We start from the raw sequence: 18877 nt of genomic DNA on the forward strand, positions 1-18877 counted from the left end.
TTTAGGTTACATATTAGGAAAAACTTTTTAACTATAAGAGTAGTTAAATTGTGGAATAGGCTGCCAAAGGAGGTTGTGGAATCCCCATCATTGGAAGTTTTTAAGAACAGGTTGGACAAACACCTCTCATGGATGATCTAGGTTTACTTAGTCCTGCCTCCATGCAGGGGCCTGGACTTGATTACCTCTAGAGGTCTCTTCCAAAGCTACATTTCTATGATTTTATAAATGTAGCAATATATCCATGAAATAAATATATTTATAGGAATCAAAATATATTTATAGTAATTTATAGGAATAAAATATGGGAACATAATGTATTCATGGATTAACCCTTTGTGCTATCTCAGGTGATTTTGCATTAAAAAGTTGCTTTATGATGAGGTACTACAAGTCAGTCCTTCTACAGAGAAAAACACAGGTCCATTCATTGTATGAGCAACCTTAATTCTGGCATTACCTTGAGTGCTTGCCTTTGCAGACTCTTCCTACAGACCCAGCAGTCTACCACCTCCACCTCTGGAGTAACAGCCTTGTCCTGCTATGAACTAATGTAGTCAGTCCTGTAATTCACATGATAGCAACTTGTACTGCCATGCTGAAAGTTCAGGATTGAGGTGTTGCTCATGATATGGTAATTATATGTAATAGAACTTACTTTTTTTGATTAAAAAAATTACATTTTTAAAAACTGACAGGGGAATCTTACAACTTCATGCCACACATATTTTACCAGGACAATACTGACCAGCAAATTATGAGTTTTCAAATGATACCTTACAAGGCATACTTTGTACAAAGATTTTTACAATAGTGTGTAGGGAGTGAATACTGGGTGTATTCCATCACACTTGTTTTTCATTTCTGAATGCAATCATTTAGCATCTGCCAACCTCTGGCATAATTCCCTTGGTGTCCATTGTCCCCAGGCATCATCCCTCAGTGTCCTCTGTCCCTCCAGCTTGATTCTTCATTGACTTTCTTGCTCCATTCTATCTCCCCAATGTCCATATGCTCTTTCTCTCCACCCTTTCCAGGTAGACCTCTTTCCAGTGCTTGAATGAATTTATACTAGCATCTCCAGGCTAACGTGGCTGATCTGCTTTTTAACACCAACCTGTCATGGATCTGCTTGGTAGGAGGTGGTTGTTACTGCTCACATCATAGCATGGTTACGTCATATCCTTTGATGAGATATGTCAGGATCAGGAAGGTCTCCTGTCTGAAGTCTCTTACCTGTGGGGTGCTGCAGGGATGCATATTATATCTGCTTCTCTTCAATACTGATAGGAGGCTACTGGGAGAGATAGTGAGACACCATGGACTCAGCTTCCAACAGTATCTCAATGACGCTCAACTTTATATCTCATTCTCAACAGATGCAACCACCACCAGTACTAAACTGTCAGAATGCCAGCAGGAAATTAGCTCATGAATGAAGAACAGCTGGTTCCAGCTCAGCCTAGACAAGACCAAAGTGATGCTTGTTGGAAAGGAGAAATACTTTGAAACACTGGCCAAGATGTTATCTCCATGTTCCATCGAAGACATACAGCCCCCATTTACCAGAATTTTGTGAGGCCTTAGAGTCCTGCTTAACTCCTCACTAAGGCTGGAAAACCTGGAAGCCTCAATTTCCAAAAATTCCTTCTTTTATCTCAAGCTTACTAGGAAACCCAGTCCCTTTTTCTTGGACGAGGACCTGACTGCAGTGATCTATGCATGTGACACCTCCAGGATGGATTACTGTAACTCATTGTAACTTAAGGTCTGGTACAGAATGCAGATGACGGCCTTATTCATGGCTTAGGCCCACATCAGTCCCTTCAGTCAGCTGCCAGTGCTAGTTTAAGGCCTTGATCCTAATTTCAAAGCAATTAATGAAACAAGCCCCAGCTACAGGAAAGGCCACGTTTCATTCTGTGAATCCTTCTGATGGCTGCATTCCCCTGGGATGATGCAGATCACAAAGCTCAGGATGAAACTCGTGAGAGCTGGGGACGAGGCATTGACAGTAGAAGGGAACTGTCTGTGGAACAATCCTCCAGAAGAGATCAAGCAAATCCAGAGCCTGACCATCTTTAGGAAAGATTGCAAGGCCTTCCTTTTTGAGAAAGCCTTTTCACCATAATTGGTGCTCACAGTTCAAACACTCCTTTTATTCTCAAATTCCTACCAGCTCCCCTCCTCCCACAAAGCCTCCCCAAAACCAAAAACCTGCCCCAATCAGAATTTTGTCCCCTAAAAATGAGAAGTTCCAGAGACTCCATAATTTCCAATAAAGACTTTGCTATTATCATGGAGCAGGTCCTCAAAGAATCAATCCTGAAGCACTTGCATGAGAGGAAAGTGATCAGGAACAGTCAGCATGGATTCACCAAGGGAAGGTCATCCCTGACTAATCTAATCGCCTTTTATGATGAGATTACTGGTTCTGTGGATGAAGGGAAAGCAGTGGATGTATTGTTTCTTGACTTTAGCAAAGCTTTTGTCACGGTCTCCCATAGTATTCTTGTCAGCAAGTTAAGGAAGTATGGGCTGGATGAATGCACTATAAGGTGGGTAGAAAGCTGGCTAAATTGTCGGGCTCAACGGGTAGTGATCAATGGCTCCATGTCTAGTTGGCAGCCGGTATCAAGTGGAGTGCCCCAAGGGTCGGTCCTGGGGCCGGTTTTATTCAATATCTTCATAAATGATCTGGAGGATGGTGTGGATTGCACTCTCAGCAAATTTGCGGATGATACTAAACTGGGAGGAGTGGTAGATACGCTGGAGGGGAGGGATAGGATACAGAAGGACCTAGACCAATTGGAAGATTGGGCCAAAAGGAATCTGATGAGGTTCAATAAGGATAAGTGCAGGGTCCTGCACTTAGGACGGAAGAACCCAATGCACAGCTACAGACTAGGGACCGAATGGCTAGGCAGCAGTTCTGCAGAAAAGGACCTAGGGGTGACAGTGGACGAGAAGCTGGATATGAGTCAGCAGTGTGCCCTTGTTGCCAAGAAGGCCAATGGCATTTTGGGATGTATAAGTAGGGGCATAGCGAGCAGATCGAGGGACGTGATCATTCCCCTCTATTCGACATTGGTGAGGCCTCATCTGGAGTACTGTGTCCAGTTTTGGGCCCCACACTTCAAGAAGGATGTGGATAAATTGGAGAGAGTCCAGCGAAGGGCAACAAAAATGATTAGGGGACTGGAACACATGAGTTATGAGGAGAGGCTGAGGGAGCTGGGATTGTTTAGCCTGCAGAAGAGAAGAATGAGGGGGGATTTGATAGCTGCTTTCAACTACCTGAAAGGGGTTTCCAAAGAGGATGGCTCTAGACTGTTCTCAATGGTAGCAGATGACAGAACGAGGAGTAATGGTCTCAAGTTGCAGTGGGGGAGGTTTAGATTGGATATTAGGAAAAATTTTTTCACTAAGAGGGTGGTGAAACACTGGAATGCGTTACCTAGGGAGGTGGTAGAATCTCCTTCCTTAGAAGTTTTTAAGGTCAGGCTTGACAAAGCCCTGGCTGGGATGATTTAACTGGGAATTGGTCCTGCTTTGAGCAGGGGGTTGGACTAGATGACCTTCTGGGGTCCCTTCCAACCCTGATATTCTATGATTCTATGATTCTATTACTCTAGCTATTGATTTTATGGGCAACGTGCTCAGATATTATGGTGATGGGAGGCAGTATAATATCTCAAGAAGATGTCTGAAAGCAGAGGCTGCCACTCAGATAGCATTAAAATGATGGTTCTGTCCTCATCGTATGTCAGTCCCTTTGGATGCCCTCTCCTGGTGCGTGAATGTCCATGGACTCTGACTGTTTGTTACAAGAGATACAGAAGCAGCCTATAGGGGAAATATTAATTTTGTTTGAAGATTTTGGTTAAAACCACACAGGAAGTACCAGACTTCTGCTGCTATTTTGAGATGCCCTGCCTTTACACAATACACTCAAAACAAAGGCACTTTCGATTCTCAGAGTTAAGGTGACTGAGATACAATTGTCATGCCTTTTTTATGCCCATATATCTTCTTCCAAATTCCATGCACTTTCTATGAGTGCTTAAAATGTTACTGGAACTGAACAATTATAGGTGGGAAAAGATAACGACATTCTTGTATTTTAGTGTCTTTCAGCAGTTTTCCCCCAGCTGTATGGATTCTCTGTTTCCATCTCTAATAATCAGTCATTTGTCAGTTTCTGTGGTGCACAACTTTCACAGTGTAATAGGTCCTGTTTACCATTTCATCCCACCTTGCAGAAAATTGCCTCCCACCAAAGAGCAGCAGCTCAGTCTCTCACACATTTTCTAGTCTTTGTGTTATCTTCAGAGCAAACTATCTACTAAACCAACATGTTTTAATCTAGAGCCAGTGATGTCCTGGGGGCTCTGATATATTCCCTGGAACCCCTTGTTAAAATTCTGTTAAAATCCCTGCCTCTGGTAGACTTCATCTCCTTTCTGGATAATGTTAATTCATCCCTGACCGAGACAATTTACCTTATTCCTGAAAGCTCTTACAAATTAGAGGTGGTCAATTTTTTAAAAGTTATATTTAAGTTTGTCCAAAAATGGGGTTTTGATTACTGACATTTTTCATGGAAAAATATTTTCTCAATTTTTTTTTCATTTTACAGAATCATTTTAAAAAATTGTCAAAAGACAGTTTTTGTTTTTTTTTAAAAAATTGTCAAAATTTTCCATACTGAAATTGTGGTGAAAAGTTCCACTTTCTCTCCCTCTCTTTCTTTTTCTCAGGGAGAAAGCAGGAAAAAAATTAATTATTTCCCCCATTTTTTCTACTTCTTTCCTTTGTCCATTTGAAAACAGTAAAAAAGGGGAGAGAAACTGAGTTCCCTGATCCAATAGGATGTAAAAATACTTTGAAATGAAAATATTTCTGTTTTTGGAATGGACCACATTATACCAGATGGCAGGTATTTTCCAAAAATTTCCTTGGTTGCAAAATACATCTTGGCATGGTTTTCTGGACAAAGCCTTCACTCTCCTTTCAGATTGCAGAAACAAAAGACTATGTTATAGTATATAGCATATGCTATCAGTGTACACTGATAGTTTTCATGAATAAATTGTAAACATTCCCAGCAAATGAAGATTTTATGTTTGTTTCTTTCCTTACTTGTGGATACAAGACCAATTTTTTCAGTGGGAAGATAAATGAATGGATTCCCCTGTACCTCATCCCTCTTGTGTGAAAGGATATGCTCCCTGGCACATGGGCCATATTACAGGCTCAGAGGGAAATTTGGGTGGAATATTTGTTAAAATATTGACCACAATTCTCGGGCCACACTAATTACAGATTGAGAGATTTTTTCCCTTACAGGGTGTGATTTGAAGAGTAAAAATGTGAAATTGGTGAAGTGACTGCTCTGTATTGGGAATGTGCTTTCAGGTTCCTGTAGACAGCTGTGCCATCTGCCAAGACCCAGGGTTCATTGACTGCCTTGCAGGATAGTCTGACCCAGTGATAAAATGTGTCAAGAAATTTATGAAATCCAATCTGGGAAGGAAACTCAATCATTTAACTACCATGCATCCAATTCTTCCATCTTATCAATGTATGGACAGAAGGGAAGAGAAATCGTGTGCGAAGTTCTGGCCTGCACTTGCCACAGCTCTCCTTTGGTAATTACATTTCTTCTTTTCCCTGGGAAAATTTACCTATAAAATCATTAGAAATTGAAATAATTTTCATTGCAATTTAACCCCTCCCTTGAGGTCCTCTTCACAGCTCAGCCACCATCCTGTTAGAATCTGTTAGTAAATATTAATGACTCTATTTCTTTTCTTTCTATTTGATTTATTTATATATTAACAAAGAATATATTGAATTCTAAAGCCCGGAACACTAACCCTTGAAAGTATAAGTAACCCTATTAAGGAATTCTATGTGTTAGAGTGTATTTAATAATCCCAGTTGCCCCTATGTCCACAGAGCTCCAGATAGTCTGGGAAACCTTTTCCTTAAATATATAATGCTTATATATATAAAAATCTGTGTAGCTGATCAGGGATAATTGTCACAGCTGATAGGGAGGAATGATTATGGAGGAAGAAGGACCCACTGTAATATATTATACTGAAGAACTGTTGGTCCTCTCAGTTGTAAATAATGATGCTTTTACACAAATCAGGTGAACTGAGAATGTACAAAGATAACATCAGAACATACGTTTCTTTTGGCAAAAGGGTTTTCTTTGTGTGAAAACCCTATATAGTGACACTGGCATGGGAAGTCAATCCAGGAATGAATCTGATGCGCCCCCTCCAGTTACAGTCAAGAAGAGACATAGAGCCAGCTCTTTATCATATAATGACAGAAAGGGAGTAATGTATCTATTCTTTCTGTATTATGTATAGGGATGTACTAATCTCTGACAATTTTTGACCCAGACAAAACTCATTCCTCTTCCTGGTTCTTTCTACATCTCTTAAAGGGTGTCTCCCTCTTAGGCATATGGGTTACACTTACACAAAATGGCAAGGAGGAGGATCTCACTCACAACTTTTAGCCCAGTGATTAGGGTCCTGACCTTGGATGTGGGAGAGCCCAGGCTGAAGTGGGGGTTCCTCAATCTCTCCTCTTGAAGCTGTTTCACTGTGAATAAATAATGAGAAAGTCATCGGGCCAGAGAGAGGAAGTGAGCCTGGGAATGATTCTGTAGCCTGGTGTTTAAAGCCCCCATCTACGGGGTGGGACACCCAGGATCCAATTTCCCTGCTCCAATACTTTTTAAAATTATGTATCTAGAGTGGAACAGTTTCAACTGGAGACACTGAGGGAGCCCAGCTTCACAACAGCCCAGAGGTTAGATTACTCTGAGAGGTGCCAGACCCCTGTTCAAATCACTGCTCCCCCTCAGGCAGAGGGGGGACTTGAACTGTGGGTCTCCCATACCCGCAATGAGTACCCTAACCCCGAAAGAGGGTTTGCAGCTGAGAATCCCAAGGATAGGAAGTTGCCTCCCTCCAGCCCCAATTTAAGGCACCTATCTCAGAGAGGGGTGGAGCTTAGCACATACCTCTTCTCTTGTTATCTTTCATTGGCTAGCTTTCATGGGGAGCTGCTTAGTATGCTGGGTTTTGTTAATCCTATATTTCCCCATTCATTGTATAGGGAGCCTGGGCACATAACCCAGTGATTCTCCAGGCACCTAAGAATTAGGCACAGTGTGCTCAGTATCATCACACCTAGATTTTGTTGTTTCTCTAGTCTCTATTGACCTAATGAATGAATCGTGATTCACACTCTCACATAGAGAACTCTTGGGAAAACTGGCCCTACCAATTTACTCTGACTGTGAGCTCAACTGTAGAAAGCGTATGAAAGTTCATAAGATGACACAATAACTTATAATAACAAATGTGGATGGGAAAAGGTATGAAAAGGAGACAGTACGACTGAATGAGTCTAAACAAACATGCCTCCTGATATAATTCAAAGACTGTGTAAAGATCATGGCTGGTAAATAAGAAAATGTGGGCCTGGAAATCAATGAACCAAAACTGGTGTGTCAAATATTAGGGGAAAATGAGGAAGAACAGACAGAGGCTACTGGAGCAAGCTCCACCATCATGGCTGCCACTGCCAGTCTCTTCTGAGTCCCCGGCTCTTTTTCATCCTAATCCTGAGAGACCTCAGAGCCATTGGTGATTATCTTTGAGAACAAGTGGAGGATGGTAGAAATCGCAAAAGACTAGAGAAGGGCAAATATAGTACCTATCTATAAAAAGGGGAATAAGGACAACCCAGGGATTTATAGACCAGTCAGCTTAACTTCCGTACCCAGAAAGGTAATGAAGCAAATAATCAAACAATTAATTTGTAAGCACCTAGAAGATAATAAGGTGATAAGTAACATTCTACATGGGTTTCTCATGAACAAATCATGTCAAACCAACCTGATATCCTGCTTTGACAGGGTAGCAAACCTTGTGGATGGGGGAAAGCAGTAGATGTGAAATATCTTGACTTTAGTAAGGTGTTTGATACTGTCTCACATGACCTTCTCATAAGCAAACTAGGGAAATATAGACTACACAAACCTACTATAAGGCTGGTGCACAACTGGATGCAAAACCATACTCAGAGAGTAGTTATCAATGGCTCACAGTCAAATTAGAAGGGCATATCAAGTGGGGTCCCACAGGGAGCTGTCCCAGGTCCAGTTCTATTCAATATCTTCATAAATTATTTGGATAATGGCATAGAGAGTACAGTTATAAAGTTTGTGGACAATACCAAGTTGGGAGGGGTTGCAAGTGCTTTGGAGGACAGGATTAGAATTCAAAATGATGTTGACTGGAGAAATGGTCTGAAATAAATAGGATGAAATTCAATAAGGACAAAGGGAAAGTACTCCACTTAGAAAGAAATAACCAGTTGCAGAAATGCAAAAATGGAAAATGACTGCCTAGAAAGAAGTATTGAAGAAAAGGCTCTAAGGGTTATAGTGGATCACAAACTAAATATGAGTCAATGTAATACTGTTGCAAAAAAAGCCAATGCCAATGTGGGATGTATGAGCTGGAGTGTTGAAAGCAAGACAGAGGAAGTAATTCTTCATTCTACTCAACACTGATAAACCTCACCTGGAATACTGTGTCCAGTTCTGGGCACCACACTTCTGGAAAGATGTGAACAATTTAGAGAAAGTCCAGAAGAGGGCAACAAAAATTAAGAAAGATTGAAAAAAAATTGGTTTTGTTTAGTCTGCAGAAGAGACATAAAGTCTGCAGAAGAGTCTTCAAGCACATAAAAGATTTTATAAAGAGAAGGGTGATAAATTGTTCTTCTTAACCACTGAGGATAGTGCAGGAAACAATGGGCTTAAATTGCAACAAGGAAGATTTAGGTTAGACATTAGGAAAATCTTCTTAACTGTAAGGGTAGTTAAGCACTGGAACAAGTTACCTAGGGAGGCTGTGGAATCTTTGTCTTTGGAAATTTTTAAAAACAGGTCAGACAAACACCTGCCAGGGAACAGACTAGATAATACTTAGTCCTGACTCAGTGCAGGGGATTGGACTAGATGACGCATCAAGGTCCCTTTCGGTAATACTTTCTCTTTTGGGATCAAAATGACTTTTTGTTTTGAAATTTAAGTTAATTGTAGTAAAAATAAAAAATAAACATCTTAAAATGTCTAAATGAAGGATTTCCATTGACCTTTTTTTAAAGGTTTTTGGTTTGCAAAATATTAGATATTTTGACTTTTCATCCTGATTGGGGTGGGAAATATTGAAAATTCTCACACAACAAGAAAAGGTTTCCTGCCCAGCTTCACTCTTAATTGGATTACAGAGCATCCCTCTCTACATCTGGGCATAGAGGATTCAGTATGCTGGTCCATTGCTGTGGATGGAGGTATGTGTGCCTCTCCCCACAACCTTGAGGGCTCCTGAATGGTCTCTATTGTAATCCAGCTTTTGTCTCTGCCCAAATACAAGTTTTGTTTTTTATCTGAATGGAGCATTTGTTTCTGAGGAAGGAAACTGGAGTTGGGCCTTGTGTGAGGCAAGTAGGGTTCTTTTAGGCATGTGGTTTGGGACTTGGGACCTACTTAATGAACCTGGGATGCCCCAAACACAACAGTGTGTGTTCCTCTTCCATAACAGGCTGAGGTAACTCTGAGACCAAAATGGCTGCTCTTGCTGAAGAAAGGCAGGGTTCTTAGAAATTTTAAGGTTCAATACCCAGGAAAAAATGGCATCACAGGTTCATGGCTAAATATACCACAGTTTGGGCTAGTGAGAGCGCAGTGAGGGTGCTCTGATTGGCTGTTCACCAGTCCAAAGGTGAGTGGTTTATCAAATGAAGTTGCTGTTGCTCATTCTGAGTACCTAACTCCTTCTTGCCACTAATCAACATTTTCTGTGATTGCAACAAAATATTTGAAAATTACTATAAATGTCAATAACAATAAATGTGATATATTAGGCCAGGGCCGGGATTAGTCCAAGGATTATCTTTTTGTTTAGGAATCAGGATACACCAGGAAATGATTTTCATGGTTTTTCATCCTTGCTCTGACAGTGCAGTGAGCTCTGGGTGAACAGCTTTCTTCTCACAAATACAGGGGTTTGGCTCATCACAAGAATTGGACTTGGCTCCTCTACTGAGGAAAAGTACACAGTGCTGTACAGTACCATGATGGGTGACTGTAAACCTAGGAAGGAAAGGCACAACTTACAGCCTGCCAGTGACATGTACAAATCCCCAGCAGTGATACTCATTGTTCAGTTAGTAGGGCAGCAGGTGGGAGAGATGGGCATAGTTTCTAAAACAATTTGGGAATGAATCTAATGTTCATGAAAATCAGGAGGAAAAAGTGTTGGAAAAAATTAGGCCAGTCATAGACAGCTTCCTATCACAGCTCTCCCAATATCCTTGACTTCTGAGCTGCAGCACGCCCTGCTATTCCAGCCCAGGGCTCCCCCGCCCCACAACTTTACCAATGTACCTCATCCCCCTCTCTTGCATAACAGAGATCTCATTTTCTTCCGGTTGTCCCGTAGGAATAATAAGATGAGGAAAAATACTAAAAGATTCGCAGTGAAGAGGGACAGGCATGCCAGGGGAAGCAATGTGCTCCAATCTAATGAATGAAACAAATTGTGGAGGGGTGGAGCAGTTTGTGTGTGTGTGTAGGAGCCCCAGAAAAAAAATTGTGCTCACCTAAAGAACCATCTTTCCCATGCTTCTCCGGGGCCATGCAGTTGCATACATCCCCTATGCAGGGCTGTGGCATAACAGCCATGTTACAACCCTGTGCTTGCACAACACATAAAACTAACTCAAACAGAAGGAAACAGCTTCTGCCACTGAGAGGCACTCACAGGTAACTGGTGAGAGCTCTGCCATCATCCCACACTCAGGGCTCATTGGCTATTTTATGGGATAGTCCGATCCAGTGGTAAGTAAATGTCAGGGATTTGGGAACAAAACCAGATCATGTAACCCCAATCCACCCTATTGGGCCATTTTATCAGTGTCTGGCTATCTGGGAAGCAGATGTGTCTGGGGAGTCCTGGCCTGAGCCAATGTGCTGAGCTTCCTGCCCTGCCCTCAATTGTCCTTGAAGAGTTACATTTATTTCTTCTGCAAGTTAATTAACCCACAGATTTTATAGAAAATTCAGTCACATTTTTCTTGCAATTTGTGATTCTGGCAGACAAGGTGGCAGCTCACGCCAAAGCCCCAGGCCAATTCACTTGCCTATTAGAATTGATTAAAGTGATTGTTCAATGTATAAGAATATATTTGGTGTTTAAACTTCATGAAAACTAATAAGATGTTACATGCATTGTTTTCACTTCTCTGTATCCTGCATAGGTACTGTGGTGGGGTCTGAGAGCAACAAATACTTCTCAGGCTTTCTTGAGAAACAGTGTTAAATTCAGCCAAGAGATGCTGGGTGTTCTCCCCACTACATGGCAACTTTTTTAGGAAGGTGAGGACCATGCTCTCCAAACTGATCTTTGATGAGAAGATTGAACAGGGAAAAATGTCACAGGCAGCAAACGCTGACTCCATCTTAGTCTGCAAATAATTTGGCTACATGTGGCTACTCTTTCCTGTTACATGAGACTCTCTGACTATCCTCATAATAAAGGGTCAATAGCAGCCAGCAATGGAAATTGAAGCCTGTGGCTTATACCACATAAAAAGCCTCAGACTCACATTTCTAATGAAAAGCCCTGCACCTGACCAGAGAACTCAGAGCCTGGAAACTTTTAGAAGTTAAAAACAAGTTGGCTAAGAAAAGTAAAATTCTAATGTTTTTCTTTCAGATCAACTTATGTTTTCAAAGTTAATTAAATTATTGAACTTGTATGTGCATGTGCAAGTGAGAGTGTGAGTATCTGTGTGTGATTACATGTAGAAAGAAGACATCTTCAAGATACCTTCAAGATACCTTGCCATTCTGGTCACCCCCTTTCAAAAAAGAAATATCAGAATTGGAAAAGAAAGACAATAAAAATGGTTAAGCACAAGTAACAGCTTCCATACGAGGAGAGATTAAAAAGACTGGGAGTTTTCAGCTTGGAAAAGAGATGACTAAAGGGGAATATAATAGAGATTTCTAAAATCATGGCTGGTCTGGAGAAAGTGAATAAGGAAGTGTTATTTACACTTTCATATAACACAAGAACCAGGGGTCACCCAATGAAATGAATAGGTAGCAGGTTTAAAACAAACATAAGGAAGTAGTTCTTCAGAAAACACACAGTCAACCTGTAGAACTTGTTGCTGGAGAAGATATAACTGGTCCTGGAGGATAGGTCCATCAACGGCTATTAGCCAAGGTGGTCAGAGATGAAACCTCATGCTCTAGTTGTCCCCAGCCTCTGGATGCCAGAAGCTGTTCTGTTAATTCTCTTTGAAGCACCTAGTATTGGCCGCTGTTGGAAGACAAGATATTGATCTAGATGGGCCATTGGTCTGACCCAGTGTGGCTGTTCTTATGTTAATATCTTTTATTCTTTATGTTCTTATCAAAATCTCTTAGTTTCTAGGACCTTTCGGTAGAGTTTTCTCTACTTCCTTCGATTCTGAGATTTCATATAGAAATACACAGCAAACAAGCACACTAGAAAGCCCCATCTGAAGGGACATGCCCTTACAGTGGTATGGAGGAAACTAACCAGCTCTTTGGGGCCTGTTCCACGCAAACAAGATACACCTGCAAAGCTTGTTCAGCCTGGAGGAGGAGGAACTTATAAGGGGGAATTTACTACAGGAAGGGGTGGTGAATAGGAGGAAGGCTGCTCCACCCAGGGCTGCTGGTAACAGAGGTAGTCCAGCTGAGGAGGAGACAGTTGCAAGACACACTGCTCCTGTAGCCACCCTGGCTGACAGTGAAGCAATGTGCTCCAAGAAGAGGGATAGACAGTAAACCCCTGGGAGACAAGCCCTTAGGACTGAATACAGGGGAGAAGACAGGGCAAACAATGGGTAGTGGGACCTGGGGTGGTCCAGGGTTCCCCACTCCTCACCCTGCTAGAATAATTTATATTTTCTGCCACACTGCAGAGCTTTCAAGGTGTTTCTTATACTGCTAACCTGATTACCTCACCTTGCAGGAAGCTGGCTGTGGTTAATTATCAACTGCTCAGAGTAACAGCTCAGTTATTCATACACAACATCTCATGACTTCAGGCTGCTCTAGCTTGCACCAGGCTGTTTCCACACTAGAGAACTGAACTGTTTGCTATTGAATGGGTAGGCTAGCGTTGGTTTAAGTGCATCCACTCTAGCCATATTGATTCATCCATACACAATACCATTGTGGTAAACCCTTTCAAATACAAAGGCTTCTTGGTACCTTGCCACGTTCCCAACACAACTCCTGAAAGATTTGGATTTTTGAAATGTCACCACTGAGGACTGGTTGAACCATCCAGGTCACAAAAAATGCTTCAGTCTAAAATGGGTCAAGAGACTAACACAGCATTAAACACTGCAGAAAGCAAGTCTACTTCAACTGGTATTTGTCATGCATTTGAAGTGCTTTTGTGAGTGGACACAAGATAATGATACTAGGGGGACCATAGGGTTCCTACCACGGTACACTTCTCCAGTGTAGACAAGAGTGAGGTGACTGGGTCATGAGCAGTAGAACCATCTTGTGTAGCAAGGACATCTTTGTACCAGCACAGGGTGCTGGAGTTAGAGTACTGGGCTGTCATAAATATAAGGGAAGGGTACTCACCTTTCTGTATACAGAACTATAAAATCCCTCCTGGCCAGAGGCAAAACCCTTTCAACTGTGAAGGGTTAAGAAGCTAAGATAACCTCGCTGACACCTGACCAAAATGACCAATGAGGAGACAAGATATTTTCAAAGCTGGAGGCGGGAGGGGGAACAAAGGGTCTGTCTGTCTGTGCGATGCTTTTGTCAGGAACAGAACAGGAATGGAGTATTAGAACTTGTTAGTAAGTAATCTAGCTAGAAATGTGTTAGATTTCCTTTTGTTTAAATGGCTGGTAAGTAAGCTGTGCTGAATGGAATGTATATTCCTGTTTTTGTGTCTTTTTGTAACTTAATGTTTTGCCTAAAGGGATTCTCTGTGTTTTGAATCTGATTACCCTGTAAGGTATTTACCATCCTGATTTTACAGAGGTGATTCTTTTACCTTTTTCTTTATTAAAATTCTTCTTTTAAGATCCTGATTGCTTTTTCATTGTTCTTAAGATCGAAGGGTTTGGGTCTGTGTTCACCTATGCAAATTGGTGAGGATTTTCATCAAGCCTTCCCCAGGAAAGGGGGTGTAGGGCTTGGGGGGATATTTTGGGGGAAGACGTCTTCAAGAGGGCTCTTCCCTGTTCTTTGTGTAACATGCTTGGTGGTGGCAGCATAGGGTTCAAGGACAAGGCAAAGTTTGTACCTTGAGGAAGTTTTTAACCTAAGCTGGTAAAGAATAAGCTTAGGGGGTCTTTCATGCAGGTCCTCACATCTCTACCCTAGAGTTCAGAGTGGGGAAAGAACCTTGACATGGGCAAACTCCTCAAAGTGGATCCTGAAAGCTCAACCTTAGGGCTAGGGGCGTTTCCAGATGTGTGTGTCAGAGATACATTATCTTCAACCCTGGAAAGATGGAATTCTTTCTGTTGGACTGGAACTCCTTCTGGTTTTTCTTCTTCTGTCATACCATTATTGTAGAGGCTCATTCACAGATGAGGTTAAGAATTTTGTCATCACTTTTGACCATGGACATCCTTGCATTAAATATGGTACAAAAGTGGGTTTCATAGAATCATAGAATATCAGGGTTGGAAGGATCTCAGGAGGTCATCTAGCCCAACCCCCTGATCGAAGCAGGACCTAATTCCCAACTAAATAATCCCAGCCAGGGTTTTGACAAGCCTGATCTTAAAAACCTCTCAGGAAGGGGATTCCACCACCTCCCTAGGTAACCCATTCCAGTGCCTCACCACCCTCCTAGTGAAAAAGGTTTTTCCTAATATCCAACCTAAACCTCCCCCACTGCAACTTGAGACCATTACTCTTTGTTCTGTCATCTACTACCACTGAGAACAGTTTAGATCCATCCTCTTTGGAACCTCCTTTCAGGTAGCTGAAAGCAGCTATCAAATCCCCCCTCATTATTCTCTTCTGGAGACTAAAAAATCCCAGTTCCCTCAGCCTTTCCTCATAAGTCAGGTGCTCCAGTCCCCTAATCATTTTTGTTGCCCTCCACTGGATTTTTCCAAATCCTTATTATAGTGTGGGGCCCAAAACTGGACATAGTACTCCAGATGAGGCCTCACCAATGTTGAATAGAGGGGAACAATCATGTCCCTCGATCTGCTGGCAATGCCCCTACTTATACATCCCAAAATGCCATTGGCCTTCTTGGCAACAAGGGCACACTGTTGACTCATATCCAGCTTCTCATCCACTGTAACCCCTAGGTCCTTTTCTGCAGAACTGCTGCCTAGCCATTTGGTCCCTCGTCTGTAGCGGTGCATGGAATTCTTCCTTCCTAAGTGCAGGACTCTGCACTTGTCCTTGTTGAACCTCATCAGATTTCTTTTGGCCCAATCCTCTAATTTATCTAGTTCCCTCTGTGTCCTATCCCTACCCTCCAGCATATCTACTCCTCCTCCCAGTTTAGTGTTATCTGCAAACCCTCTGAGGGTGCAATCCACACCATCCTCCAGATCATTAATGAAGATAATGAACAAAACTGGCCCCAGGACCGATGTTTGGGGCACTCCACTTGATACCAGCTGCCAACTAGACATGGAGTCATTGATCATTGCCTGTTGAGCCCAACAATCTAGCCAGCTTTCTATCCACCTTATAGTCCATTCATCCAGCCCCTACTTCTTTAACTTGCTGGCAAGAATGCTGTGGGAGACCATATCAAAAGCTTTGCTAAAGTCAAGGAATACACACCCACTGCTTTCCCCTCATCCACAGAGCCAGTTATCTCATCATAGAAGGCAATTAGGTTAGTCAGGCATGACTTGCGCTTGGTGAATCCATGCTGACTGTTCCTGATCACCTTCCTCTCCTCTAAGTCCTTCAAAATTGATTCCTTGAGGGCCTGCTCCATGATTTTTCCAGAGACTGAGGTGAGGCTGACTGGCCTGTAGTTCCCAAGATCCTCCTTCTTCCCTTTTTTAAAGATGGGCACTACATTAGGCTTTTTCCAGTAATCTGGGATCTTCCCCAGTCGCCATGCATTTTCAAAGATAATGACCAATGGCTCTGTGATTACATCCGCCAACTCATTTAGCACCCTTGGATACAATGCAGCCAGCCCCATGGACTTGTGCTTGTCCAGCTTTTCTAACTAGTCCTGAACCACTTCTTTCTCCACAGAGGGCTGGTCACCCCCTCCCCATACTGTGCTGCCCAGTGCAGTAGTCTGGGAGCTGACTTTGTTCATGAAGACAGAGGCAAAAAAACATTGAGTACATTAGCTTTTTCCACATCCTCTGTCACTAGGTTGCCTCCCCCATTCAGCAAGGGGCCCACACTTTCTCTGACCTTCTTCTTGTTGCTAACATACCTGAAGAAACCCTTCTTGTTACTCTTAACATCCCTTTCTAGCTGCAACTCCAATTGTGATTTGGCCTTTCTGATTTCACCCCTGCATGCCTGAGCAATATTTTTATACTCCTCCGTGGTCATTTGTCCAAGCTTCCACTTCTTGTAAGCTTCTTTTTTGTGTTTAAGATCAGCAAGGAGTTCACTGTTAAGCCAAGCTGGTCACCTGCCATATTTACTATTCTTTCTACACATTGGGATGGTTTGTTCCTGCAACCTCAATAAGGACTCTTTAAAATAAAGCCAGCTCTCCTGTATTCCTTTCCCCCTGATGTTATTCTCCAAGGGGATCCTGTCCATCAGTTCCCTGAGGGAGTCAAAATCTGCTTTTCTGAAGTCCAGGGTCCATATTCTGCAGCTCTCTTTTCTTCCCCGTGTCAGGATCCTGAACTCGACCATCTCATGGTCACTACCTCCCAGGTTCCCATCCACTTTTGCTTCTCCTACTAATTCTTCCCTGTTTGTGAGCAGCAGGTCAAGATGAGCTCTGTCCCTAGTTGGTTCCTCCAGGACTTGCACCAGGAAATTGTCCCCTACACTTTCCAAAACCTTATTGAATTGTCTGTGCAATCTATTGCTCTCCTAGCAGATATTGAGGTGATTGAAGTCTCCCATGAAAACCAGGGCCTGTGATCTAGTAACTTCCGTTAGTTGCCTGAAGAAAGCTTTGTCCACCTCATCCCCTTGGTCTTGGGGTCTAGAGCAGACTCCCACCATGACATCACCCTTGTTGCTCACACTTCTAAACTTAATCCAGAAATTCTCAGGTTTTTCTCCAGTTCCATACTGGAGCTCTGAGCAATCATACTGCTCTCTTACATACAATGCAACTCCCCCACCTTTTCTGCCCTGCCTGTCCTTCCTGAACAGTTTATATCCATCCATGACAGTACTCCAGTCATGTGAGTTATCCCACCAAGTCTCTGTTATTGCAATCACATCATAATTCCGTGACTGTGTTAGGACTTCCAGTTCTCCCTGTTTGTTTCCCAGGCTTCTTGCATTTGTGTATAGGCATTTAACATAACTTGCTGATCGTCCTGCTTTCTCAATATGAGGCAGGAGTCCTCCCCTCTTGCGCTCTCCTGCTCATGCTTCCTCCTGCTATCCCACTTCCCCACTTACTTCAGGGCTTTGGTCGCCTTCCCCCATGAACCTAGTTTAAAGCCCTCCTCACCAGGTGAGCCAGCCTGCTTGCAAAGATGCTCTTCTCTGTCTTCATTAGGTGGAGCCCGTCGCTGCCTAACAATCCTTCTTGGAACAACATCCCATGGTTTCCCTCCCCCTTACACACAGTTGTGCAATTTTTACAAATGCACCCTTAATTATCCTACCATAACAGCAACAATCTCTATCCTTATGAATACAAGAGCTCATAGCAGGACTCCTTCATAGCTCTCAACTTGTTCTTTATGCATCTGTAGCTCTGCTTATTGGTTTGAGAGGTTGGGATTATATTACATCTTGCTTTATATTTTTTACATTGGCTGCCTATTTTGTAAGAGGCTGTCATAAACTAGCCCTACTGAGTTTTGAAGCTCTGGTTATTTTTCAGAGCTCCTCCTTCAGCCCACCCTGATGAGTATTTGTACTCCAATGAAACAAGACTTTTAGGAATCCCACCACCATCAAGGTCTTAGATCTTAAATAACATGGCAATGGACACAAAAGGAGACAGAGAAAGTGTATACGGCAGATAATTATGATTTTGCTTTGATGGGTCCTGTGGCATGGAACTTAATTCCCTTTGATATCCATTTCAGTTCATCCTACTGAACTTCTAAACAACACCTTAAAGTGATTTCCCCAGAAATGTGTTTGTAGTGAGAGTACCGGTATCCTTGTATTTGAATGCATTTGTCTGTGCTCTTTTTCTGTGTTTGAATGAAGTATAACAAAGGAAGCAAAAAGTAAATAATTAAATGAGACATTTAAAAAATATTTCAGTTCTTCTCATCTCCAGAGACTTATTATTATCAGTAGCACAAGTAGGAATGGTTTGTAAATTATTTGTAGCAGACATTGAACAAATTTCTGCCATGTGAATGCCTTTTCTCACTTTCAAGGGACATTGTAAATAAGAAGCGGGCAGCATTATTTCCTGTAAATGTAAACAAACTTGTTTGTCTTAGCGACTGGCCAAACAAGAAGTAGGACTGAGTGGACTTGTAGGCTCAAAAGCTTTTGTTGTTTTATTTTTCATTTTTATTTTACATTTACAGTTATGTAACCAAAAAATCTGCATTTTTAAGTTACACTTTCATGATAAAGAGATTGCATTTCAGTACT

Source organism: Lepidochelys kempii, chromosome 1 (genome assembly GCF_965140265.1).
Source record: "Lepidochelys kempii isolate rLepKem1 chromosome 1, rLepKem1.hap2, whole genome shotgun sequence".
Taxonomy (NCBI): domain Eukaryota; kingdom Metazoa; phylum Chordata; order Testudines; family Cheloniidae; genus Lepidochelys; species Lepidochelys kempii.